The following is a 27,258-nucleotide window of genomic DNA, read 5'->3' as shown; positions in this document are numbered from 1 at the left end:
GGCCGCTGTTCAAATATGACACATTAGGATCAGCCATCATCCCAAGTTTGTTTCCACTCTCTCTGGGGCAGCTGCCTCGTTCGCCAGTAAGACTGTTTCCCTGGGCCCCTGATGCGTCTATGAAATTTTAATGTATGAAGGTGAGACAATGATGAGCCCCCTTGGAAGAGCAGGACGGGGCTTGTAGTGCCTCTCCTTCTGGTATGTGATGTCTGTGCAGCCAGCTACAGTGTTTTTTTTTCCCCTCTACAGATATTTTATCCTTTTAAGGCAAACAGCCTGAGATCAGGCTGAGGAGTACTTTCCAAGGAGGCTTCAGAGAAAGCAGAGCGAGCACATCAGGCTCTCAGCCTCTTTTCCGGCCGGGCTGGGTGGGAGTGAGTGGACAGATCTGGGCACTGCTGGCCGATGAGAGGTCTGAGATGACACCCGCAGTCTCCGTAGGTCCCTCAGGGGGGCTCCCGGGGAGATGGGAACTGGACCCCCTGTGATCACCACCTCCCTGCTGCCCCATTGCCAGCTCTTGGACTCTTTCTTGCCCTCTTTCCCCTTAGACTCTAAGGCTTAGAGTGTTAAAAACTCCTCTAAAAACATTCCTAATTGTCTCTGATAGGAGCCTGTTTACATCTGTAATTTAATCATCATCTTCTCAGGTGAGGACCAGCCAATATAAGACTTTATATAAGTGATGAAAATAGCTGGTATAATTGCAAATACTCGGTGGCAGAAATCATCTCAGAATGGAGTCAGTGAGGAGCTCTCTTGTCTCTTTCCCCCTCCTTCTAAAATATGAAAATGTATTCAGCTGACAGATAGCATGTTAGAGCAGAGTAGATGTAATAAGGCTGCCCAGAGGATTGGGGACATTAATTACGCAGGGAAGTTAATCATAAGGAAAGTAAACACTTTCATTATGAATCCAGCTTCATGTGGTGCACATGGTTATTGGACCTAAGTGGGAAGGATAAGAGGAATTAGCAATAATAAGTAAACATGAACAAAAGCATGTGTTCACTTATATGGCTTAGCCATTAGACAGGATTATGGGCAAGAGTTGGTGTTAGGACACTGTTTCTTAGAGTTTTTATAATCCAAGATATGAAAGGATGGGCATTAGCACAGAAAAAAAATATCAGTGACAGTTTAGTGTCGACATATACTACTTTCAGCTGCATCAAATTTTTTAAGAATGTTAATTTTCTTTGCCAGTCTAAAGATGATAAATGCTAATTAAACTTACCAGCCTTGCTTCAAGACAGATGTAATTTTATTGACTTCTGTGTAGAGATTGAGTAACTTAAGTCCAGCAAAAGCAGAAGTAAATAGGTTAAATTATTAGTATGTGTCAAAAGCAGAACTTCCTAATGTCGACTTTCAGATGTTCAGTTTTCTTACTTCTAGTCCATATCTGCTCTTTAAGGGTAGCTCTGAATTTCTTTGAATGTGAAATAATGATAGTATCAGCCAGTCAGTTTAATTTGGTTAATTGTATTAAATGTCAATGATGACGAATACACCTCAGCGAAGCAAAATGCTTTTGCTATTTTTTGAAACAATCATAATATGATAATATCAAACTTTCTCCAGATTTAGACAAAGGAATAATGAAATATTGTTAAGGGAAAAAACATCTCCTTTCTGGATATACTGCATATCATCTTAATGGTCCAGCTCGATCAATAAATTATGGTTTTCACATTGCTTCTAAATCTGGAGTGAGAGGAAAGATAAAAAGATTGTCATGATGAGAAAGAAAAAATTGGAATTCTGAATGTTGCCCCTCTGGAGTTAATGTTACTGATGGATTGGAGTGTGAATCGGCCATTCTCTGCTGTGTCTGCGGGTGGCTGGCAAATACATTGTACAAACTAGCACACTTCCATCTTCATAAGACACACCTTGCCTAAATGACTGGTGACTGAGTAATGCATTTTATATTGTGGCGAGGCAGAAAAGATGGCCTTCTATTAGACTTGTGCTGGTTTGACAGGATGTCACCATATCCTTTACAGAGGAATATTAAACATCTGAAAGTGACAGGTACCATTTTGCTAAGTCGTGATGGCAACTCATAAGGTCAAGGGGGAAGAAAGAACAAAATTGGAATAAACCCTAGAGTGTCGGGAAGGGAACATTATTTGAATTATGTTCTTTATTCTGGGTCCCTGCTATTGTCTTATTTAGGAACTGTCTGAGGATACGATAGCTCAGAAAAGTAAGTCCACAGACCCTCAGATATGTAAGAGTAGCTTATTGGCTGGAGGATCCATTCAGTGAATCCCTCTTTATTTTGAGTAAATAAATTTTAATTAAAATAACTTTTTCAGTTCTGAATTGTTAGAGGAAACCCTTTTTTTTCTTTCCTCTTCCCCAATAATGTATGGTACAGTGCAAAATGAAAGAACTGCTTAAAATTTCTAGTCATTCATTTAACACTTACCTTTATAAAACTGTAGTGCTGCCTGCTGGCATGGCTCAGTGGTTGAGCATTGACCTATGAACCAAAGGTCACGGTTTGATTCCTGGTCGGTGCACAAGCCCGGATTGTGGGCTCGATCCCCGGTGTGTGGAGTGCACATGGCAGGTGATGGATGATTCTCTCTCATCGTTTCTCTCTCTCTCTCCCCCTCTTCTTTCCTCTCTAAAATCAATGAAAAAATATTTTTTAAAAAATGTAGTGCTGCCCTGGCTGATGTGGTTCGGTCGGTTGAGTTTGGTCCTGTGCAAGGAGAAGATATTGGTTTGATTCCCATTCAGGGCACATGCTTGGGCTGCAGGCTCAGTGCCCAGTAGGGGGTGTTTAGGAGGCAGTCAATCAATGTTTCTCTATCCCTCTCGCTTCCTCTCTCTCTCTGAAATCAATAAAGACATATATTTTTTTAAAAATGTAGTGCTGAACTCCATCATCCATTTATATGAAAATGTTTCTTGTTATAGATCTGAAAAGCTTTAGAATATTATGAGAGAAACTTGCAATGACTTTTTGTTTACTGTGGTAGCCTTGATCAAGAAATAGTTATTTTTCTTCAAAAAAATCTCATTTCAGACTTTCTGTTGTTCTTCATAAAAGGGAAATATTACATGAAAATTTATAATCTGCCTGACTCTGCCTTCCAGATGTTTTATCATTACTTAGTATGGAGACCTACATTCTCTTGTTGAAAGAAAGAAACAAGAACTAAATGACTCCTTGTTCATGCCGCACTGAATGACATACAACTAAATGGATATTATTTTCAAACAGTCCTCATGAAAAGGAATGACAAATAAAATAAACCACTGTGAATAGAGCATCTTTGATTAACTTTTTGCCACCTCTTTGCATATTTCATGAATTCATCTCGCCTTTGCCTTTTCTTTACTCTGCTTAACACATTAACATATTCATTCCCCCTCTTTTTGAGTTTTGGTGGGAAATGCCTAGCCTAAAAGAGAAGTGTTTTTTTTGTTTTGTTTTGTTTTTTTATAGGGAACTACTAAAGGAGTACAGTCTATTGCCTTTGAAATAATAATAATTAAAGAAAAAACTTCCAGAAATGGAGAATATAGGACTTGGAAGCATTATATATGTGTGCCTGAGTGTTTTTTATGTGTTTGTGAATAATTATAAGAAATTATTTTAGAAAATTCTGACATTTGAAAGGTATCCTGTTATTTCCATTCAAAGTTATATGCCATCTATAATGTAATCATGATTATTTTAAGCAATGCAGAGTTACCCTTCTGTACTCTCAGAAATGAAGAGATCAAAATAACTTCTACTGAAATATTTTGGGGAAGATACCACTGCAAGATGTGCAGAGAGGTGAATACAATGTAACACATCCCCAGAACCTTCGTCCTAACGTATAAAACAAAACACTGCTCATCCCAGACGTGGCCACCTTTCTCAAGTCATCCTTCCCCTCCCATGGCTTGTCTTGCTGTTTGGTACCACCACTGAAGTCGTGTGCCGTGTTAATCATTTGTCATCACAGAGCAGTGCTCCATCTTCTGGCTTCCTAGGGGCTACTGTCAGGGTGATGGATGGAAAATAACTCAAGTATACATTTATTTGTCTTGGCAAGAGTGACATGCTCTGCTAGATGAGCTCAGAGGTTATTAAGTAATATCTAGGTGAACCCTTGATAGTGAGTTTTAAATCATCTATGGCAGGTATACCTCCCCTCTACACCTGTTTCATTCCTTCTTGACTTTCCTTGCTAGATTTCAAAACTTCTTTTGGGAGTTCAATCCATTTCTTTCTCATCATGAAAGGGAAGAACATAGTATTAACCATGTCTTTGCTCAAACTAGGCTTACTTTTTCTTTCTTTCTTTTTGGACATAGAGAAGAATTTTCTCATCTTCACAGAAATCCTTTCTAAAGGGAAGGCAGTAATTGTTAAGTTTTAGCCTTGTCTTTACTGGTCAGTTAGTGATAATGATTATGAAGATAATGACTACATATATATATATATATATTGTGTGCTGTATATACTCTTATATAATTATCACAATCATCCCATTTTTTCAGATGGAGGAAATGAGGCACAGAGAAATTAAACACCTTGCCCAAAATAAAACAGTGGGCTAAAGCACTCAAACCCAGGTCTGTGTAACCCCAGGGCCCATGCTTGCTCTCCACGTGCCATGCGGCTCAGCTGATTGTCCTCACTACTCACTTGTTTTTAGCACAAGTCCTATTTTCCATTCCCTTTTATAACTTTACTAGAGGCCCGATGCATGAAATTCGTGCAAGGGGCTTGGCCCCTGCCGCCATGGCTTAGGTCGTCCGGCCTAATTAGCATATTACACTTTTATTATTATAGATTCCTTTTATATAGCTCTATGGTACATTTTTTATGTACCTGCATTTTTATATACCATACCATTTACCCATCTACCCAGGGTAGCCATGGGGGCATTCTCCTTTAAAGCTAGCACACCAGAGTTTCATGGCCTTTCTCCTGTAAATGATACTGTATTTCTGCTATATTCAAATTGTTAAAGACAACTGCTCATGCCTACATCATTTTTTGCTGTATCATACTTGTAAGTTTTCCCCATCCTGTACTTCCATATTTTGTTTTATTGGCTTAATAATTTTAATTAGCCCGTGCTTATCCCTATTGAATCAAATTTCCATTTTAAAATCTGCTGCTTTGGAATATATGCTAAAAAGGACACTGCCTTTTCAGGGGTCCTTCCAACATGGAGTGGGCCCAGTAAACCTGGGCTGGAGTCATGTTTTTAGTTTTCAGTATCTGACTTTCTAGTACTGTGTATTTTCCTTCTTCATGTCCATCAACGTTTAAATTTCTCTAAGTTGGTCATTATTTGATTAACCTATACTTTCCCTCAAAGATGGTGAAGGCCATGGAAACAAAGCCAGTATTCTTTTTTGCTCCAGAATAGGGCTGACACATAGCCCTAAAAAATTCTTTGTCAAAGGAAGGGCGAGAAGAAGCCTTTTCATCTTTGCCTTTGGATGCTTCATCTTTTCAATTAAAATAGTTTTAAATGAGAAACTTCTGTAGAGCATGTTTGGTTTGGCCAAAGAGTGCTTTGCAAACTTTTGAACTTGAATGCCTTGGCCCACGGTTGTGAGATTCTCGGTGTTCCTCAAGTTCATCATTGCCCCCGACTCTTCCTACTTTCTTATCAAGCTCCTGTTCTTTGTTTGTTTGACCTGCTTCCCCTCTGAGGACATTTGAGTTTTTTATAGGAAAACCTGGGATTACATAGTCTTGAAAAGTCCTTTTTAGTTTGAATAATATGTGATTCTATCTTTCCAAGGAAGCATACTTGTCCTCTAACTTAAATATAAATGTCTTATCTCAAGCACTGCAACATAAAACCTTGTAAACTGGAAGCATAAATGGATTGATTTCTGAGAAATACAAACATGGGATTAATGGAAATAGAGACTCTTTCAAATTCTTAATTTCTTTTACAGATGCAGCCAGAAATCTCTCTAACAAAATCCTGTCAGGCTGAAGATAATAGCTTGCTAATTTTGACTATGCAAAAATTCACATAGATCTTAATATTGTGAGATGGTAGAGAATCAAACTCATGATAAAATACAACTTCATTTGGTGCTTGCTTCAAGATTAACCAAAATAAAACAGAAAATTTAAAGGCTAATTTTTGTTTGACATATTGTCTTTTAGCTTGTCAGGATAGAACCTGGGAATACCCAATCCTGGAAAACATTTTTTTTTCATGTGACCATGTGCTTCAGTGAATGTCTGAGGTTATTTTCCTAGAAGGCCTCGGTGCCAGTGCAACTGTATACCTGTAGTTAGCAAAACAGGGCCTGATAACAACTTATATTCATTAGCTAGAAAAAGGAATATATGTGTGATCTCATTTTTGCCTCGCAATATCTGAGCGTAAAAAGGAGAATGGATCATCTCCATTTTACAGAGGAGATAATTAAGGATCAAAGAGGTGGGGTAACACAACCTAAATTCAACAGCTCTTCTGTGATAACACTGTAAATACAATAGGTTATCAGATTCAATTTACCTTCTTTCCACACTTTATGCAGTGTCAATGCATTCATGTGATTGCCTTCATACTCCACTGAGTCCTGTGGTTCAGCCGTGCATTTATGGAAAATGCAAGCAAGAAGGCTCAGAACATAGTATACACCAAGGATAAGGGCATGGGCTCTGATTCAATTGCAACCTTACCGCTTACTAGGTATGTGGTATTGAATCTGTCTGAGCTTCCATTTTTCTCAGTAACAACAATGATTAAACTGTATGCTGTGATTAGAGATCATGCTTGTGAGTCCCTCAGTGCAGAGTTCAGATATGGTATGGGCTCCATAAACAGCATAAAGCATAAGCTGTTGGGGATTACCTTTATGTTGTCATTTTAATTGAGTTCATTACACCGAATTCCATTATTAAGGTGCAATAACCATCCCTCAAACAAATTGAAGAGCATCAGGTGGAAAGAGTTTCAGTAATGAGAAGATCCTAGAGCAGAGGCTGATGCAGCCCAACTTGGCTTTGCTGGGTCTGATTCAGAGGAAGATTGATTGACAGCAAGAATTCTACATGACTTCTCTGTGGGATGACCGTGGGCAAGGAAGGGAAAGCACAACCAAGTTTGAAGTTCTATAATAATGCAGCTTATTTCATCAATGAGCAGTTGCAGGCCTACAGAGACGTTAAGAATGGATTGGCCAAGGGTGAACTGAGATTAATGTATTTAAATTATATTAAAGGATCATAATGAAAATAGGGGTGGTGGTACCTGAAGGAAAAGCTAGCTGTCTGTGCTCTCAAGACAGGAAGAATAGTTGGTGGTCCTTCTTTGCAGATGTGTTGATGTGAAATGGTGATGACATTGTTCTTAACCTTCATTTTAACATGTAGGGCCAGCAAACATGCAGAATCTGGCGCTGCTGCTCTGGAGTCCTGTGCAGTTTTAAAGACCCACTGCTTTGATGATTTGATTTTAAACCATCAAAAGTATTTAGAGCAAAGTGCCTTTTCTGTTTTCTGAAATGTCTGCATAAAAGTTATGCACTGATAATGGATTTTTTTTGAAAACCATTCATTCCTGACTTGAGAATTTCCTGTTCAGGCTGAGATGCCCTCAGATGCAGAATATAATCTTAGCCTATAAGTGCTTTCTCTTAATGACGTTGATCCTGCATCTCAAGATGTCTTTTCAAAAACAATATGATTGTGGGTGAAAGCAGTGATAACAGCCTTGTTAGCCAGTGGAGGAATACATTAATGGTCTTGGACATATTCTTGACAGTTGGGGTGATGAGCTGATAATAGAAAGCTCTAGAATAAAAATAAAAATGCTAGTTTATTTTGAAACGTGTTGTGTAGTACAAAAAAGATAGATTCTTTTTAACAGCTTTATTGAGGTATTAACTTACACGCCATAAAATTTACTCAGGGAACATGTGCAGTACAATGATTTTAGAAAATTCATAGAGTCATGCAACTATGACCACAATCAAGTTTTAGAACATTTCTATTATCCTCCTAATTTCCTGGGGCCCATTTGCAGTCAATCCAAGCTCCACCCCTGCCCCAGGAAATCATTGATCTGCTTTCTGTCTTTATAAACTTAGCCTTTCTGTACCTTTCATATAAACAGGTATCTTATTTTTCAAATTATATCAATTCACAGTTTATGACTATGTAACATCAATTTATGGTTTACTTAATGTGAAGATTGAGGTTTAGAAGTTAAGATTGTATTGTTGTTACATTAAACATTAAATCTCATTAGTGTCAGAAGAGTTCAACGGAATGATTTTTGTACCTAGATCCAACATATTAGTGTGGCAACGACATGAATAATAGTAGCAGGTTGCCATTTAGGAAATGCTTACTGTGTTTAGGCATTCTGTTGGGAGATCAATGTACCTGTCTTCCTAATCCTGATAATAGTTCTAAGGGCAGAGAGTGTTTGCTTCATTGTAGCAATAAATGAAGCAAACTCAGAGAAATTAAGTAATTTGCCCCAAAGCACACAATCTGCCTGTTTGAAGTCTATGGGTTTGGCTGCTATGCCAAGAGGTACTGTGACAAGCGGGGTATGGCTTGTACCTTTCTACAGCGTCCCAACTCTTTCCACTTTTTCAGCACTACGATATATCCTTGAAGTTACCCTCTCACTTGCCATTTTGGCTTCCCATGTACGTCCAGCCGAGGAGCAGTAAAAGAAGAGAGCATCCGTGTGTTAAAGACAAGCACCAACCCCTTCGGGGAACAGGGAATTGATCAAGGAGCTGTTTGTGAAATGAGAGAGACAAAGACAGAGGAAGTATTTGAATTGTGAAATAAAGGAATGGACAAGTGTATATGAGAGAGAAATAGAAGACAAAAGAACTTTATAAGATTCGGGAGGAAGGGAGACATTTCAGTTACCTAGAGACGCCTGAGGTGGTGATTTCAGGAAGAAGGTTGAAGATTTCAATAAAAACTCTCTTAGTGGCAGGATCTTTTAAAAAAGAAGAATTCTAATGGGTTCTTGTGCCTGTGGGGCTGGGAACAGATGAACAAGACTAAATGGTCTCAAATGCAGGTGGGCCTGTCCCCAGTGGGACATCACTGATGTAAGTGACTGCGGCTGACCCCAGTTTTTCTCAGTAGAGACCCTGGCATGCTCTCTGGCTGGCTGTATTCCCTAGAAGCCTTTATGCTGATGCCAGTTAGTGCTGTCTGGTGCAAAGGCTTCTGGGTTACGAGCCAATTGAGAAACTTGCCAGATCTGTTGCTTATTCAGCAGTGAAATGAGGTGGCACTTTTAGCTTTTGTTCTTCTTGTACAGGTACCAAGAACAAAGTTTCAGTTTGAGAGAATAAAACATACTTTTACTTTGAGGATCCACTAGGGATTGATAAAAGGGATTTCAGATACGATAAACTCTTTCATGTGTTTGCGGTAAGCGGCAGATGCAAGCTTTAGTTACACAAGTGGTTGGAAGACTTAACTTCCATTGCACAAATTTGAATTTTCTTATTCAAATAAGTAATAGTGCAGAGAGCGATGCTTGTGTAGAGGAACAAGTTTTGATAAGTAGATGCCTACGAAACAACTGGGGGATTAAAATATTATAGATACACACATTACATTTCGGGTTCAAAGGATTTAGAGCAATTCCATAAAAATGCGTACGATGCAACAACATTTTTAAAACACCTCATAAGTCTTTGAGCAGGCTGATGCTGTTTGTACGGGTTTGGTTCATTTGCAGACTCCAGAATGGTGGGCAGAACACAATAGAGACGAAGACGTTGGTGGTTCTCTGGACTAGATGCATCAGGGTCACTTGGAAACTTGTTAGAGATGCAAATATGATAGTCTCTTCCCAACTCATTGAATCAGAAGCCCTGTGTTAAGGCCCAGCCATCTCTGTTTTAACGGTCTCTCTAAGTGAATCTGATGTGCCTAACGTTTGAGAACCCCTGAAATCATAGGATGGGGATTTAGAAATAATGGTGTCAGACTGTACCATAAACATGACTAAAGGCAGGTCACCTCAGTGCCCAGAACATTGGAGCAGTTATTCATAGTTAGGAGCTCTCTCTGCTTTCAATCTGCTACCAGTGGGAATATCACCCTTTCTTTCTTCAGTTCTGCCTGCCTTTCCCTTCCATTAAGCCTTCTCTGCCCACACCACTCTGAAGTGATTTGTCTTTTGGAATACCCATAGATCCAAATTCTTCTAGGTCTAATGTTCTTTTGAAACTGTGGGGGAGGGAAAAATAGTAATTTTCTTCCAACCTCTCTAAATTCTTCTGGCTAGACTAATAATGAAATTAACATGAGACAGATTAGCAGGAGAAAATGACCAAACGTATTACATATATACGCACAGGGGTTCCATAAGTGTATGGCACCAAAGGATAAATCATGTAGTGAGGCTTATATGCCAACCTGGCTTTAGAAGAAGGAGTAGAGGAGTGGTTTGGGACTTCAAATGTCAGGAAGGCGATTTACATGCAGATGGAAAATCAAATGTGTGGTAAACACTTGTTTGCTGGGCCATCTTTTTAAAAAATATATATTTTTATTGATTTCAGAGAGGAAGGAAGAGGGAGAAGGAGAGAGAGAGATAGAAACATCAATGATGAGAGAGAATCATTGATCAGCTCCTCCTGCACGCCCCCCACTGGGATTGAGCCCGCAACCAGGCATGAATCTAATCTTGACCAGAATCGAATCCAGGACCCTTCAGTCCACAGGCCAAGGCTCTATCCACTGAGCCAAACCTGCTAGGGCTTGCTGGGCCATCTTTAACAATGGGACCCAGAGAGGACTTTGAGCAAATGGGCCTTGCTAGGTTTCATCCTATCACACCTTGTTCATTTAAACTATAGTTACCTATGAGGACATCTATTTCTGGGGCTGGTCCTCTATCTAAATTCTTTCAGGCAGCTCAGAGGAAGGTCAAACTTCCTTCCTGAGTCTTTTGTTTCGTGAAAGTAACCAGCTTTAGCTAACCAGTATGCCAAAAGGTGTACTTTGGGGTGGCAACTTTTGCTTCCCATCGATGCTTAATCTTAACTCTGTTTTGTTCATTATTATTTCACACACACACACACACACACACACATGCACGCAAACACACTTAGGACCCACTTCCTCGAAGATAACTTTCTCTGTTTAAGTGTATGCTCACTGCCACCTCAAATATTTTCTTTTGTGGTACCTTCCCTTGGTTTCTTCATAGCACAGCATCTGAAATTACTTGTTTTCTGTTCTTTGTCTTTCCAGAGGGCTTCACATAAGCTCACCTCTGTTGATTCAGGCTCCAGGACAGTGCCTGGCATATGGGAGGGGTGAAATGAACAGCAAGTGATATAGGTCTCTCCTGATCTGGATTGTAAACTACCCTGGGACAGGGCTTGTATCTCAACGTTAAATTAGAAATAGAAATGTAAAGAGGTTAGGGTAGTATCTGGGGTATAGAAAGTGCTCACATGGCATTATAATTTATTTTTCACTTTTTTCTCCTCTCATTGTTCTCCGCTTCTAACAGTTTTTTGCACAGACTCTGTGCTTGGGGAGAGATGAACATGACAACTGAGACAGGATTAAAACTTAGTATTAGCAATTAGAAGACATAATGGAATAGATCAGTGTTCTCCATGTTTTGATTTGAATGTGTTTATTGAATTGATAATGTTTGGTTTTGAGCTTCAAATGGTAAGTCGAATTTTCTAAAAATTGAAATATGGAAACTTTCTGCTTTCTTCAACTCTAAGGTATACCCTTAAAATTACTCTCACACGCCCTAGCTGGTTTGGCTCAGTGGATATAGTGTTGGCCTGTGGACTGAAGGGTCCTGGGGTTCAATTCTGGTCAAGGGCACATACCTTGGTTGGCTTGCAGGCTCCTCCCTGGCCCTGGCCCTGGCCCTGGCCCTGGTCAGGGTGCGTGCAGGAGGCAATCAATCAATGTGTTTCTCTCACATCAATATTTCTCTCTGTCTTTCCCTTTCTCATGCACTCTCTCTAAAAATCAGGTGAGGATTGAAGAAAAAAATTACCCTCACACTTTATTGCTAAACAATTAAAATCTATAACATAATATAGGTTTATAACTCTCACCTGAAATCTTTGGGTCCCGATGTGCTTTGGAATTCAGATATTCTCCTTTAGATTTGTCAATGATAGCATGAAAGGTACACATAGAATGGATTCTGTAATCCCTCAAGGGGATCTAGGGCAACTCTTGAAAAACAAACATATCTGCATTTTTCAGCAAAACATGTAACTATTTGATTAGCTAAATAGGGAAAATAAAAGCTACAGAACTCCTCATGGTAAATTCAGGTTAGGCTTTGTGACAAAGTGAGTTTCCTATAAACTTCCAAGACTTTGGTTTTTAGATGTTTTGATTTTAAATTTACACACCTAAGGTTTTGGACCACTATAGTCTATAAGGGGAGCCAACATTTACATTCCAGACTTCTTTTCAACTTCAAAAGCTGTATTAGTCAACAGTTTACATTGGAGGCACTTAAAACTCAGAGAGGTTAAGCAACTTGATCAAGATCACAGAGCTGTATACCTACAAATGAAATCAGAATTTGAACCTAGGACTGGTTGGCTCCACACTTCCTGTTCTTTCTACTACAGAGCACTATCCGTTAGTGCTAAGTTAGGGCTAAAAATAAAAAGCCCAAAAGGACAGCTTAGTGCACCCCCTTCGTTTACAGGTAATGACAAACAGGTCCAGAGGGTGCGATCTAGGGCAGTGATGGCGAACCTATGACATGCGTGTCGGAGGTGACACGCGAACTCAATTTTTTGGTTGATTTTTCTTTGTTAAATGGCATTTAAATATATAAAATAAATATCAAAAATATAAATCTTTGTTTTACTATGGTTGCAAATATCAAAAAATGTCTATATGTGACACGGCACCAGAGTTAAGTTAGGGTTTTTCAAAATGCTGACACGTCGAGCTCAAAAGGTTCGCCATCACTGATCTAGGGTAATGTCACTGGGGAGGGCCACAGCCCAGACCCAGGTCTCCTGAGACCTAATTCTGCCCTCTGTCACTCCCATGCTGACTTCTAATTTCTAGGTGTTTCTAAATTATTGTTCTTGAGAAATCACAGTCGTTGCAGATGTCAAGGCAGCTTTCTGGCAGTTTCTGTTTTCCTGTATCAGCTCCCAGAATGTTTTTCGATCAAACAGTTTGGCTCTCTGTGTTTTTGTAATCAAATACCTAAGTGCTGATAATGCACACTTTCCCAGGTTCAAGCTGGGGGCGTTATTTGCGTGGGCACAGCCAGCGCGCGCTGCAATTCCCCGTTTCCTTAGTTGCCTTCAAGAGTAAAATAAGCAAGTTCATTTAAAATTAATAACCCCAAACTTATCCTGCCATATTCACCGAGGGAAATCGTATAGTGAACTGCAGCTCCCGTTATTCTCAGTGCAACTGCAAGCGGATTCTTTGATAGGAGCCAGCCAGCACGCTGGGCTTCGCTGCGTCCAGACAGACTCGCGGACCAGAGCAGGGCAATACTTGAGGACCTGCTTCTGGAGTCCAAGCAGATGACCGTGCTGTCTGCCTGGGCATCCTACAGATTGACACATGTCCTGGACAAGATGGGTAGGCATCATGTTTTGGTAAACGGAGGGCTTGCAGCATGCTAGAGACATTCACATTGAAGGTAGACATAGGGCAGTGATGGCGAACCTTTTGAGCTCGGCGTGTCAGCATTTTGAAAAACCCTAACCTAACTCTGGTGCCGTGTCACATATAGACATTTTTTGATATTTGCAACCATAGTAAAACAAAGATTTCTATTTCTGATATTTATTTTATATATTTAAATGCCATTTAATAAAGAAAAATCAACCAAAAAAATGAGTTCGCGTGTCACCTCTGACACGCGTGTCATAGGTTCGCCATCACTGACATAGGGTTTTTCTTTTTGTGGAAACAGCTGATGCAAAGCAAAAGAAATTTAGGGCTTCTGGCAGACTATAAGGATCTGGAAAACTTTAGATGTAATGTTTTCCCTCTTTTTTATTGTGGGCTTTTATGATTTGTTTGTGCCGAGATTTATAGGCTAACTAATTTTATGAAGGATATGTGCGTGATGTCATTAAATAAGAATTAGATATAGGCAATGCATCGTTTTATTTTATAAATTTAGTGTGTGTGATTTTTTTTTTTGAAAAGCTAAATAAAATCGAGGCACAAAAGCTTGAGAGAGATTGGGTTGGAGAGAAAGGGAAAGAGGAGAAAGGTGAAAGGAAATGGGCATTTCGGGCTCCGTGTAATGTGCTCTCGATCCCATATCCCCCATTATTCTAATCATGAAGCTAAAGAAATGAACCCTTACCGTGTATTTGTCCACAGACTGAAGATTAAGCCTGTGTTTAGACACTATGAGTCATAGCTTCTAGGTCAGTAGCCCAGTCAACATTCCTGCTGGTCCCACTCTGACAGAAACTGGAGAACCAGTAAAACGTGGTGAGTGCTTGGGCTCTGGAGCCAGAGAAACCTGAGTTCGAATCTTTTTGCCACCGATTTTCGGCCTTACTTCTCTGTGCTCTGCACCTTGGATTTCTCCTCCATAGAAGCAGGGAGATTCAGTAAAGAAGTGTCCCTATATGCTTAGGGAGGGTCCCTGATTTCTGAGATAGTTTAGGGAGGAAAATGGCAAAAACAGCAACTAACATGTTAATTCCTTAAGCTCTCTATTATTTGAAATTTGTAAGTCAAGTAGAGTCATACTCCACCCAGATAGATCCTCTTGCTTCCATTTCACAATCTCTGTGCCCCCACCTCATCCCCTTAAAACCCACTATTGGTTTGAAGGCCTGTCTGCTGCTTTTCCTTGGACAACTTTCCTTGGACAACTGGCTGTTTCTCAAGCATAGGCAGAGGCCTGGAAGGGCCTGGTGTTTCCATCACCTCAGGGAAACCATGCAGTGACCGATAGGGATGGGATCATGGCTGCCTGGCTCCCTTGTTTCCAAGAGATACAGTTTTTCTTCCAGAGTGTTCTTGTTGTGCTCTGTGGAACTTGGCCTGTAATTGTGTTGCTTGGCTTCTTTTATGGGAGCACTTCTTTAGTACATTTCTTGCACAGGAATTCTTGTCTCAGGGCCTGCTTCTTGTCTCGGGACCAACTTAGGGCAGCCCTTCTTTGAGGCTAACCACATATCTTAGCTTTACAACAACGTATACTCCCACACCTAAGGAAGGTTAGAAAAGGGAAGGGAGTCAGAGATGGGGAAAGAATTAGAGAAAACATTTCTACACATTATATGGTAAGCAAAAAACACTCTTTTTATGATTTGACATAGTTGTAGGTAGTAATTAAATTGCCTTTGTCTTATATGCCAGCATTCAAATAAATACATTTATATATATATTTATGTATATATATATATACATACATACATATATATTTATGTATGTGTATGTGTGTGTGTATATATATATATATAGTGTCCCTCGAAAATGTATACACACTTTTAAAAAAATATTTTTTTATTGATTTCAGAGATGAAGGGAGAGGGAGGGCGAGATAGAAACATCAATGATGAGAGAGAATCATTGATTGATTGCCTCCTGCATGCCCCCTACTGGAGATCAAGCCTGCAACCCGGGCATGTGCCCTTGACCAGAATCGAACCTGGGACCTTCTCTCCACAGGCTGATGGTCTATTCACTGAGCCAAACCAGCTAGGGCTGTATACACACTTTAATAGCTGATAGCTTATTTTTTAAAATGAAATGTATTTTAATAAACACTGCCTTTATAATTATTCAAAGTATGTGTATACATTTTTTCAGGACAATATATATATATATATATATATATATATATATATATATATATACACACACTTTTTCACACACACACACACACACATATATACATACACACACACACACACATATATATATATATATATATATATATATATATATGTATATACACTAGTATATATATTCAATTTTAATAACTAGCATTGCAACAAAGTTAGAAATTTTTCCCCTCTAGTTTTCAATATGTTTTAGTTATATAAATGTTAAGGGCATGTTTGTGGACTCCCTTGGGAATCTAACTACAATTTATGATCCTCATATTCTGGAAAAAGAATGTGTCCCTTCCTCCAAATACTTAACCTGAGGAGAATGGCTGGGTACTATAGCTGAGCTAGATGATCTGTATTGAGGTGTTCTTGACCTGGCACTCTGTGAAATAAAGTTAGTGAGGAATTCATTTATATTACAAACATTTATTTTTTGTGCCAGGCACTCTACTGTGCTAGATACTGCTAATAAAGGAACTGCCATTAGAATATATTCACTTCTCTGGAAGCCTGTTAGGTGTTCTCTTTGTCCCCAGCCTACTAAAATGTTATTATGATGCGCTTTGCTGTGAGTATAATTCCATTCCTTGTGTTTGGCCCACCGTGAATCCTTTCAATAAGAAAGTTTATGCCTTTGGTTCTGAAATATTTTTAAAAATTACATGTTTGATTAACTAAGAAAATAGGGACACATTAGGAATTTGAAAATGGTGTCAAATCTATCCTTGAAATGGATGCTTGCGGTTTGTAAAGGAGTGTTCTGGAAAAGGTTTTGAATGTGTAATGTTTTAGATACGGCAATGACTTAAGAGACCATGCTCTGCCACTTAAATACAAGTTCCTTGAGATACCTGTGTCCTGTTTTGTTTATTGCTGGATCTTTTGCATTTTCCAGTCCAAATCCTACAGTTTCTCCAAAATGTCACACGGAGTGAAGTACCTTGTTTGTTGGTAGAGGATTAAGATTGTTTAAACTGTTACAGCCATGACTGTCAGTAAGCGTAGCCCTTATTTAATATATGTTTCTATCAAACTAAATGCATCCCTTAAAATAACCACACATCACTAAATGCCAGGGAAGTAACTTTCAAACCTTAAAGATTTGGAACAACGTAATTGATGGAGAAAGGGACGGACCTAGATTTGTTATCCAGATTGTGGTGAGAAAGGAGTATAGAAGAAGATGGAGTCAATAATCAAGAATTCTACAGGAGTTGTTACAAATGTTGTAAGGAAGAAAAACGATACCCCCTGGGGATTAGCCCAATGTGGAGGCATTGTGAGAACAAGCTCCTGGAACTGTGTACAAAGGATGATTCTGAGTCTTGTTACTTTTTTCCTGTGACTTTAGTCACAAACTGGTTTTCATCCAACATGATGGTGCAGAGGTTCTGGCCAAGGAAACAAATCCCGGCTCATTTCTGTAGCCTGGTATGTGTCCCCAGGCAACAGAGAAAGGTGGGAAACTATTTTCCTGTTTTGGACCGAATATTTGTATCCTCCCAAAATTCATATTTGAAGCCCTACCCATCCCACCCCACCCCTCACTATGTGAGCATATTGGGAGATAAGGTCCATAAGAAGGTAATTATGGTTAAATGAGGTAATAAGAATGGGGCCCTGCTTTGATAGAATTACCGTCCTTATAAGAAGAGACACTAGATAGCTCTCTTCCTTTCTCTATCTCTCTGTCATGCGGGGACACAGAGAGAAGATGGCCATCTACAATCCCAGAAGAACTCTCACCAGAAATTGAATTGACGGGGCCTTGATCTGGGACTTCGAAACCTCCAGAACTGTCAGGAGTAAATTTCTGTTGTTTAAACCTCTCAGTCTGTGCTCTTTTGTTATGACACTTCCAGGAAACTACAAACTCCCCAAAGACAGACACCAGATTACTTGTCCCTTTATTGAAGAAGTTTATAATCTGCTTTTAGGAATTAAAATCCTCTCCTTTTACTATTACATGATTGCCAGGTAAAGATGAAAGACTAAACTGCTACATGTATTTCCATTCCTTTCCAAAACTTCACTGAAATAACAGAATATTTTTCAAAATGCTCAATTCCATAAAGACAGAGAAAACAGGAGACCACAGGGAGAGGATTCTAAAAGCTGGAAAGGGATGGAAGAAAGATTTCTGATGTAGAAGACCAAAGAAAACTAAAGTTGGAGAAAGCTGAGAAAGAACTGGATTTTCGTTGTTCCATTTCAGAAGGTGAAGGGGTTGGGGGCACTGGTTTACTTTCGGATCCAGTTAAACGCGGGACTACAAGAAAATGAATTGGTTAAAATGTGTTTAAGAAGCAGTAAGACCCCAGGTCTCCTTGACTTTGAGAAATGGGGGATCTGCCCAATTGTGTGCTGGCAAATGTTTAACAACCAGTTCACACACACACACACACACACAAAGTGTGATTTATGGCATTGGCCGATCTCTGTGGTGTAAATACTTGTACTGTAGCCAATTTTAAGCTAATAACATCACATCACTGAATGCAGAGTTGGGAAGACATGTGATTAGGACACTTTTACATAGTATTCTTCCCATACAGATATGGCATAAATAACCTCAAGAGCATAGATAATAGTGAATTAACAGGGACATTATGAAATGTTTATTTTTTACAATTTTTGTTTTAATTTTTTTACAATTTATTTAATTGCCTATTTTTTTATATAATTTAATTTTAATAATGATTGTGTTTAACCAGGGGCATGACAACTTCTAAAACATTTGCATTTGGCTTTTGTGCATGGGACAAGTTGGCTTCTTTAAACCACTCTGATAGCCCCTTCCTCCTGCTGGAGGCTTATTATCTGCAAGTTTAAAACACAGGGTCTCTAGACTTGGAGAAACGAGGTGGGTTGGAAGCAGAGGAAACAGCGGGGATAAGTGGAACACTCCAACTGAATTTAGAAACCTCTCAGTGTTCGTCTTCCATCCATGGTAGCCAGACATATTCCCTCCTGGTGGGAAACTGGAAGAAGGATCTCTGGGTGATTTGACCAGCCTGGGAGCAGAGCGAGGGGCAGGAGGAAATAACCCCTAAAGATTTCATCATTCAGATTCTGAAAGGAAACACACTAGCTAGGTCACCTGGTAGTGAGGACCATCATCAACAAGCCCTCCCCGGGCACTGAGCTTCTAATCCACATTCTCAGTGACACAGACTTAACCACTTATCAGGGTCACAAGATATTTGAGTAAAGGATGTAATGTGAAGGAGAAACATACATACACACATGCATTTATCATAGAAAAGAGTGACTTGAAGGAGACAGGATCTATGCAGGAAGAGGGAATCTTTGTAAACAATTATCTATCCTCAAAACTTTAGAGAGATAAGAGAAGATATTGGATGCATGGAACAAGAAGAGGATGCTGCTAAAAGAAAAAAAATTGTCAGAACACAAAACCAGCTTTTAGAAATGAAATGAAAAATATTGTAGCAGAATGAAAAGCTCAAGAGTTGGAATTGAGAAAAATCTTCTAGAAAACAGGACAAATGGCAACACACTGACAAGTAGGAAAAAGTTAGAAAACCAGGGGATCCATCCAGGAGATTGAAAAGAGAGAAGATTCATGAGAGGGAATCACTAAAGAAAAATGTAAAAATTTCCCCAGAATTGAAGGAAGGTTACAAATTGCAGAGTCCCATAAAAAAGCACAATTCAGTGGTAAATTAGACCCACTAATGAAGGTATCTGATCGTGCAATTTTAGAATGCAGACTTTCGGGAGGGAGTGGGAATAGATTCCTATCCAAAGGATCAGGAAGCAGAATGGTATAATATATCTTTGAGGTAAAATAAGTTGAGTAATGCCTTCATTTTCTAAAGAGAAATGATTCCTTTCCATGCTCAGTACAATCATTACTGATTATGATTATAGACTAAAGGCATTTCAGGTATCAAAAACTTTACCGCCTATCCACACACCTTTCCTGGCAGGTATTGGAGGTTGTGCTCTACCTGAAAGGAGTGAGGTGATAAAGAAAGTGAAATCCAAGAGTGAGGTCACAGGAATCCTCAGGTTAATGGGGCCGGCAGGCCCATGATGAAAGGGGTACAACAAGCTTAAAGAACTGCTGATTCTGCCTGAAGCAAGGCTACCCGTCATCCCTGGAGATGAACTTGATAGCGTGCCTAATAGGTATGAATACATTGAGAGGAGATTTACATGCCTAGGATACATACCTAGGGTTAAATAGATAAAAAATGAATAACCTAAAAAAAGAAACACACACAAAACACAACAGCTGTTAATAATCAGAAAAACAACGCTCTTCAAAAAACCATGTGCTCAGGATGCTCTGCATCAATTAGCTCTACTGAGAGCATTTATATGGTCATAACAATGTCAGCATTCAGCAATGATCTGACAAAATAGTATTTTATAATACTGGGAAGGAGAGGTATAGGGGGAATGTGTGTGTATGCGAACATGCATGTGGTGGGGATGGCAGGAACAGGAAAGAAGGCTGAATCATTTTTCTTTAGGTCAATAGGTTAATTCCTAAACTGGAAACAAAAAGTAGAGATATAAATGTTAGATATATGGGGGAAAAAGAAACATCTAAAACAAAACCTTTTTTAAGTGCAGTTTGGCTCAGGGGATAGAGTGTTGGCCCGCAGACTGAAGGATCCGGGTTCAATTCTGGTCAAGGGCATGTACCTCGGTTTCAGGCTCGATATATCTGACCTTGGTCAGGGTCCATGCAGGAGGCAACCAATTGATGTCTCTCTCTCTCATCCGTGTTGCTCTCTCTTTCTGTCTCTCCTCCTCCCTTCCACTCTCTCTAAAAAATCAATGGAAAAATATCCTCAGGTGAGGATTACCAGCAACAAAAGAAGTGGTTGAGTTTAGGGATCAAAACCATTTAGGGTCTAGAGTGGGAAACTTGTTGTAACAAGGTTTGTAGAAGTACTCTTTAATTCATCTCCATGTATAGCTTTGCTAAAAATGAAATCCAAATGATTAAAGCATATTATCATATTTAGACATTACTGGACAAGTAATGAATGGTAAAAGGTAGTTGCATACGTGTGTACTATAAGACTCTGAGAGGAAGAAGAAAGCCTTTGGAATATATTTTTGATGCTTTTGAATAAAGCTGTACTGTTTTCTTTCTTTTTGAAAAACCTATGTTGTATTTTATTTAATGAACATTTATATAATTCAAATTATGGATGGACTTTAAACACATTTGGAGTGAATAAAGATGTCACAAAAGGATATATACCATGATCTCCAACCTCAGCCATGTCATATTATGTGAAGAAGGAAGGAGGGCCATAGCTGGTTTGGCTCAGTGGATAGAGCATTGGTCTGTGGACTGAAGGGTCCCAGGTTTGATTCCGGTCAAGGGCACATGCCCGGAATACAGGCTTGACCCCTAGTGGGAGGGCATGTGGGAGGCAGCTGATCCATGAGTCTCTCTCATCATAGATGTTTCTATCTCTCTGTCTCTGAAATAAATAAAAATATATTTTTTTAAAAGAAAAGATTATCACTTAAAAAAAAGAAGGAAAGAGGTAATAGGTATATAAAGTACAGCTTTTGCTATATCAAATTATTTTTGACTCAAAGAATGAGAGAAAAAGAGGAACAGAGAACTGAATCAAATATTGCAAAATGTTAACATCCACTAAAATTGACTAGTGATTTATGGATCATTGTTATTTTTTGTAATTTTCTTAAGCTTTTAAATGTTTCATGATTTAAAAAAGAAATGAATGAGCACTGGTGTTTAATAAACAGTCATCCTAAATCTGGAAATTAGATATGAATACACATGTTAAATCTATTTACTTTATATAGAAAAAATATATAAAAATTGGTCTGGATCTGACAACATATAATTTCAAGATCAGCCAGATTTATTGAAAACTAGAGGCCTGGTGCACAAAATTCGTGCGTGTGTATGGTCCCTAGGCCTGGCCTGTGATCAGGGCCATCTTCCGCAGTTGCTCGCAGATGGCCCGGCTCCCCCCATCGCCACGCACCCCCAGTTCCCGTTCACCATCACTCCCGGTTCCCGTTCACCATCAGGTGATTGGTGCCTGATGGCTGGGGGAAGGAATCAGAGGTTGGCTATTCCTGCCTGCTTGCTGGCCCTGCCCCCGCAGCAGGTGGCCATGAGGCAGTCTGCTGGCTGGCGAAAGGGACCAAGAGGGGGTCAGTGCGCCTCATAGTGACTGGTCCTGCGGTCATTCTGGTCATTCTGCTTTTAGAGTCAATTTGCATATTACCCTTTTATTATATAGATGTTACTCAGTTTTGTCTTTTTATTTTAGTGAAGAGAGAGCCTTACACATTAAATTATAACTGATATAGAGATATACAAGATTTAGTGCTCTGTGCTACTCAGCCAAATGATAAAGCATCCCTTATAAACATGTGATTTGGTCTAACAGCCAATTTAATTCAATAAATATTTACTGAACTTTTATGTTATGGGAAACATGACAAAAAAGCTAACAATGAGCAAGTCAGTGACCTATCCCCCAGAAAGCTTTTCAAGGTGGCAAAGGATGCAGTAGAAAGTAATGAGAATAAGATAACCAGGTTAGGTCCTAACTCTGCCCAAGTTGAAGTCACACATTATTTAACATTTCTGAGCCTCATTTTCCTCATTGTAAAATGAGAACAATAACATTACATACCTCACAGTATTGCTGCGGTTAAATTAGCTCATCCAGGTTTAAACACATGGTTCTGTGCCTGGCACTTATAGTAAATTCTCAGTAGATGTTGGTTTGATTGAAATGTGAAGAGATTAGAGTGATAACTCTTGGGAGAAAAACCATTCAAAACAGAATGGTTTGACTCAGAAAAACAGATGTGCACAGATTTATATGACTGAACATTTTTTGCTGGACTGAGAAATTCTAAGAAACTCCCCCATGAAATTTCAGCTTGGAATTAGATCTTACTCAACTTCATGGACAAGCAATTTCCTATGAAATTAGTACCTTTCCTGGAAGGGGAGAAGAAGTGTATGTCAGTCATGCTTAGGTTCACTAAGGTCTCTGCCTTTCAGAATCAGAGTTGGTAATGAAAGCCCCATCTGGGACCAGACCTAAACCAAGCCTGAGTCTATAGGTGAGGGCCTTGCTCCTTCTGGAGGACCTGTAGAAAGAATCCAGGAAATAGAAAAAAAAAGACTTTTAGTTGTAGTCTGAAAATGTCACTGAAATATTACTGGGTACAAACCTTAATGGTGGAGACAAAAGGGAGATTAATTCCTAAGCACCTGGATAGTAATTCACCAAGCATTTACTGAGTAGCTACTATGTGCTTCATAAAGGGCACAGTGTTAGGGATACAGTGAATAGACAAATGTGTCTTAGCTTTTAATTAGCTGACAGATGCTGGGGAGATAGATACCCCCCAAAGCCCCAAGAAACCACAAGCAAATAAATCAAGATGGTAAAAGTGCTTTGTAGGGTACTGTATTAATGATTGAGGATGATGAGGTGGTAGGCTACTTTAAATGAGTAAGTCTGGGAAAGCCTCTTTAAAAGAGGATCTGAAATTGCACTAATAAAAAGGAGGCAGTCAGGTAAACATCTGAAAGTTTAGGGAGAAGAGAGAATGCACACGCCATTTAGTTTTTTGAAAATTATTGTCATCTGTGTTGGATGGTTGTACAAGTACATTTCAACTCTAAGGAAAAATGCAGAGAGACAAAGCCATATGATCCTTTGGGGGAAACTATATATAGAGAGAGCCAGGGGCCGTCACATCCGAAACAATTGAACAGACAACCGAACAGGCTGAGTGGGGCGACCAGGCCGGCAGGAGTGTTAATGAGGGATGACCAAACGACTGAAGCAGCAGGCTGCGGGGGTGACCAGCCCGGCAGGGGGGGCAGTGAGGGGCGAACAGGCCAGTGGGGGGTGAGGGGGGCAGTGATGGGTGACCAGGTTGGGAGGGAGGCAGTTGGGGGTGACTAGCCCAGCAGGGGGGCCAGTGAGGGATGACCAGACCAGCAGGGGGGCAGTTGGGGGCAACCAGGCTGGCAGGGGGGGACAATAAGGGGTGACCAGGCTGGTGGGGGGGCAGTTAAGGGCAACCAGGCCTTTGGGAGGGGCAGTTGGGGTTGACCATGTTGGCAGGGGGGGCAGTTGGCGGTGACTAGGCCGGTGGGGGGGCAGTTAGGGGTGATCAGGTCGGCAGGCAGAGGTGGTTAGGGGTTATCAGGCTGGCATGGGGGCCAGTTAGGGGCATCACACAGGCAGGCAGGTGAGCAGTTAGGAGCCAGTGGTCCTAGATTGTGAGAGGGATGTCTGACTGCCTGTTTAGGCCCTGAGGGGTCCTTGATTGGAGAAGTTGCAGACTGGGCTGAGGGACCCCCCCTTCTTGCATGAATTTCATGCACCAGGCCACTAGTCATGAATATTATCTTGAATATTTAAGTTCTGTTAAAGCACAGAGTTGATGAGGGTGATGACTGGGGAAATTTGGAAACAGAACTGAGCCCAATTGTGAATAGCTTTGAATGTCACTGAAGAATTTATGACTTCATGTAGCAGGCGGGCAGTAAAAGAAACTATTAAATAGTTTTGGGTAGGGTGGTTACTCCGTTGATTTTTGGAGGAGATTAATCTGTAGCTGTAGGATGGTCTGAAGTGTGGCGGGTGTTTAGGGTAGTGAGACTAGATAGGGACAGCTAATGAAGTGTTAACTTGGAACTGTTGAACTACAGATGGAAAGGTGATTGATACAAAAGGGACTACCTGCACTGTTGATTGAGTGATACTGATTGAGTTGGTGTGTGACAGGGAGAACTTGTCACGGTTGGGCAAATGGTAAAATGTAGGAAGCTCAACATTAGCTAGAGGCCATTAATTGTGTGCCTTGACTGCTTAATAAAACCTTTCGTAGTATTTTTAAAATATATTTTTATTGATTTCAGAGAGGAAAGGAGAGGGAGAGAGAGACAAAAACATCAATGATTAGAGAGAATCATTGATCAGCTTCCTCTTGCATGTGCCACACTGGAGATAGAGCTTGCAACTCAGGCATATGCCCTGACTGGGAATCGAACGACCTCCTGGTTCATAGGTCAACACTCAACCACTGAGCCACGCTGGCTGGGCTCAGATGGATTTTTAAAAGAGAGATTTACAAAGCTCACTGATAAAGGCAGAGAATGAGAAACTGAAGTTCAGAGATGTTACACTTTTTCCTCAAAGGGAGAAAATGCAGAGCTATAGAAGAGTTCTGTCTTTTGTTTGTTTGTTTTTTTCTCTTTTGCTCTGAAGCTCTTTCTTGTAAAGCTACACTACATGCCAACAATTAGAGGTAAGGGTGTGTGATTTCCCTTTGCCATGCTGCAGTGAACCATCTACAGAGCCAACCTGAGTTGTGGTGGAGTTCTGTATTTTGTGTGGAAAGCATTGTTTTATGGATGGAGGATGGATTGTAGGACAGGAAATAGGTTAAGTACAGTTGTGTGTGTGTGTGTGTGTGTGTGTGTGTGTGTGTGTGTGTTTGTATAATACCAGAATAGAGCCTTTCCAATATAGTAAATTGATCATAGTAATTTTTGGCAGTAGAGGTCCCAAATCATCATTGTATCACAGTGGTAAACACTAGAAACACTAGACTTTGTACATTTGATACAATTTAAAAGATTTGCTGGTTTCCTAGGAAACCTTTGCTTGAGTCCTGTATAACCAAACTTTACCATAGATACTAGTTATACACTATCTCAGCAGAAAAAAAGCCTTAGGTTTAAAAAAAGGAATACAAATGTAGGTTGTTGAAATAGTTATATGTATTCTGCATTTTCTACTCAACATAGAAGAAGAAAACCTCAATCTCACAATACATCTTCCACTCAAAAGGATTGTATGTATAAAATAAGGATGTGTGCATAATCTCTTATCAGATTTTATTATCCTGATGAGTTTCTGGAATTGGATTTCCTTTTTTTTTTTTTTTGCTTTTCATTAAATTCATAAGCACATTTTCTAGGGATGTTGCTAGTTAAATCTACAAAACTGTTGTGACATATGAGGCTTGAACCAGATCTGGATGTATTCTCAAAATAGATTTGATGATTAAAGTGCCAGACCAGTTTGCTTTGTTTGGATACTTAATTTTTATTTTATTACATAAGGAAAATTGGAACCTGGTGGAATTAGAGAGCTGACTGCAATATTTCGAATTTGCAATCTCTCTTAGTTCACTCTCAAACATATTAGGTTCACGGGGGTATGCTTTGGGTATCAAGCTGATTAAGTAGTTTTCATTTTCTAAATTCATATTAATGTTATACTAGGTTGACATGGTAGAAAGACTGATTTTTTAAAAAAAATACTGTCATCATATTATGGTGTCATTCAGTATGTACTAGGTTGTAGTCGGCAGACATTGGAATGAAAAACTCTATTGGGTTTGTCTTGGCAACAAGAGGACTTCATTTTGATTCAACAGCTACCAAAAGCTCTCATTAATTGGCGACATGGAACAATGATTTTAGACTTCTGTGCCAACTTCCGTTTTTCTCACAAACTACCAGCTACCCGTAGGCTGTTCGTAATTTAAACCAGAATATGCAGGACAGTGCAGTGGAAAGAGCTACTGGCTTTGCAGTGAGACAGACGCGGACATTGATTCGGTCACTAGTGAGTGAGGTCCAGAGAGGTTGAGTGACTAACTCAAAAATGCACAGCTAGTCAGTGGCACAGGTAGAAAAAGGAGCTAGTTTTTCTGACCCTTAGGCTGCTTCAGTACCTCTATATTGTTATGCCTTTCTGTCAGGACAGCAGTGTGTTATGCAGGGCATAAACTGTGAATACTTGTCACCCCAACTATGAAACCGAGCAGAGGTACCTTCTATCTCCCCTTCTCACTTCCTTATTTCCCCCCTTGACATGTTTGGCCCCTCCCAGGAAGGAAAATCATCAAGTGAAAACTGTTGATTAAATGAATTTTCAAAAAAATCCATATTCACTCATACCTAGAGAGCAATGGGTTTTCTAAGGGAGATCCTATTTAAAATACAAAACAATTAAAACTTGCAATTTGCATAGTCAAATTACATTAGCACATTATAAGTAGAAAGAAGCTGTTTTAAGCATAAACCAGCCGCAGCAGTCGGAATATTTTGAACGTTCTATTTCAAAACACTTAAAAAAAGGAAGGAAAAAAAATGAAAGCCTCAATTTTAAAAAAAAATGTCATCTTTGCTAAACATAACTGTCTTCCATTGAAAGTAGCTATTCCTGCAGTAGCAGTTGGAGTGGCACCTAGGAGTGTCACATTCAGAGATGCATTTAGGGGAGGGGAGTTTCCAGTGGAGCACTTCAGAGACAGCCAGCCTGTAAGTACCTAACACAGGCTGGGGGGATCATTTGTTTAAAACTGTCTCCCTCCTGCCCTATGCTCACAGCTTAGTTAATTGATGATTTAGCCCCACATGGTCTA

The 27,258-nt window shown here is 39.7% G+C and overlaps 1 protein-coding gene across 1 annotated transcript in view; it reads left to right on the top strand.

Annotated features, from left to right (window-relative positions):
* LOC102426456 (cGMP-dependent protein kinase 1-like) overlaps positions 1 to 27,258 on the top strand; it is a 79,655-nt gene that overhangs the window by 8,093 nt on the left and 44,304 nt on the right. The gene's annotated exons all lie outside the window — the stretch shown is intronic.

Source organism: Myotis lucifugus, unplaced genomic scaffold, assembly GCF_000147115.1.
Source record: "Myotis lucifugus unplaced genomic scaffold, Myoluc2.0 scaffold_506, whole genome shotgun sequence".
Taxonomy (NCBI): Eukaryota; Metazoa; Chordata; class Mammalia; order Chiroptera; family Vespertilionidae; genus Myotis; species Myotis lucifugus.
The sequence above is the reverse complement of the archived record's forward strand: the minus strand, read 5'-3'. Positions and strand labels throughout refer to the sequence as shown.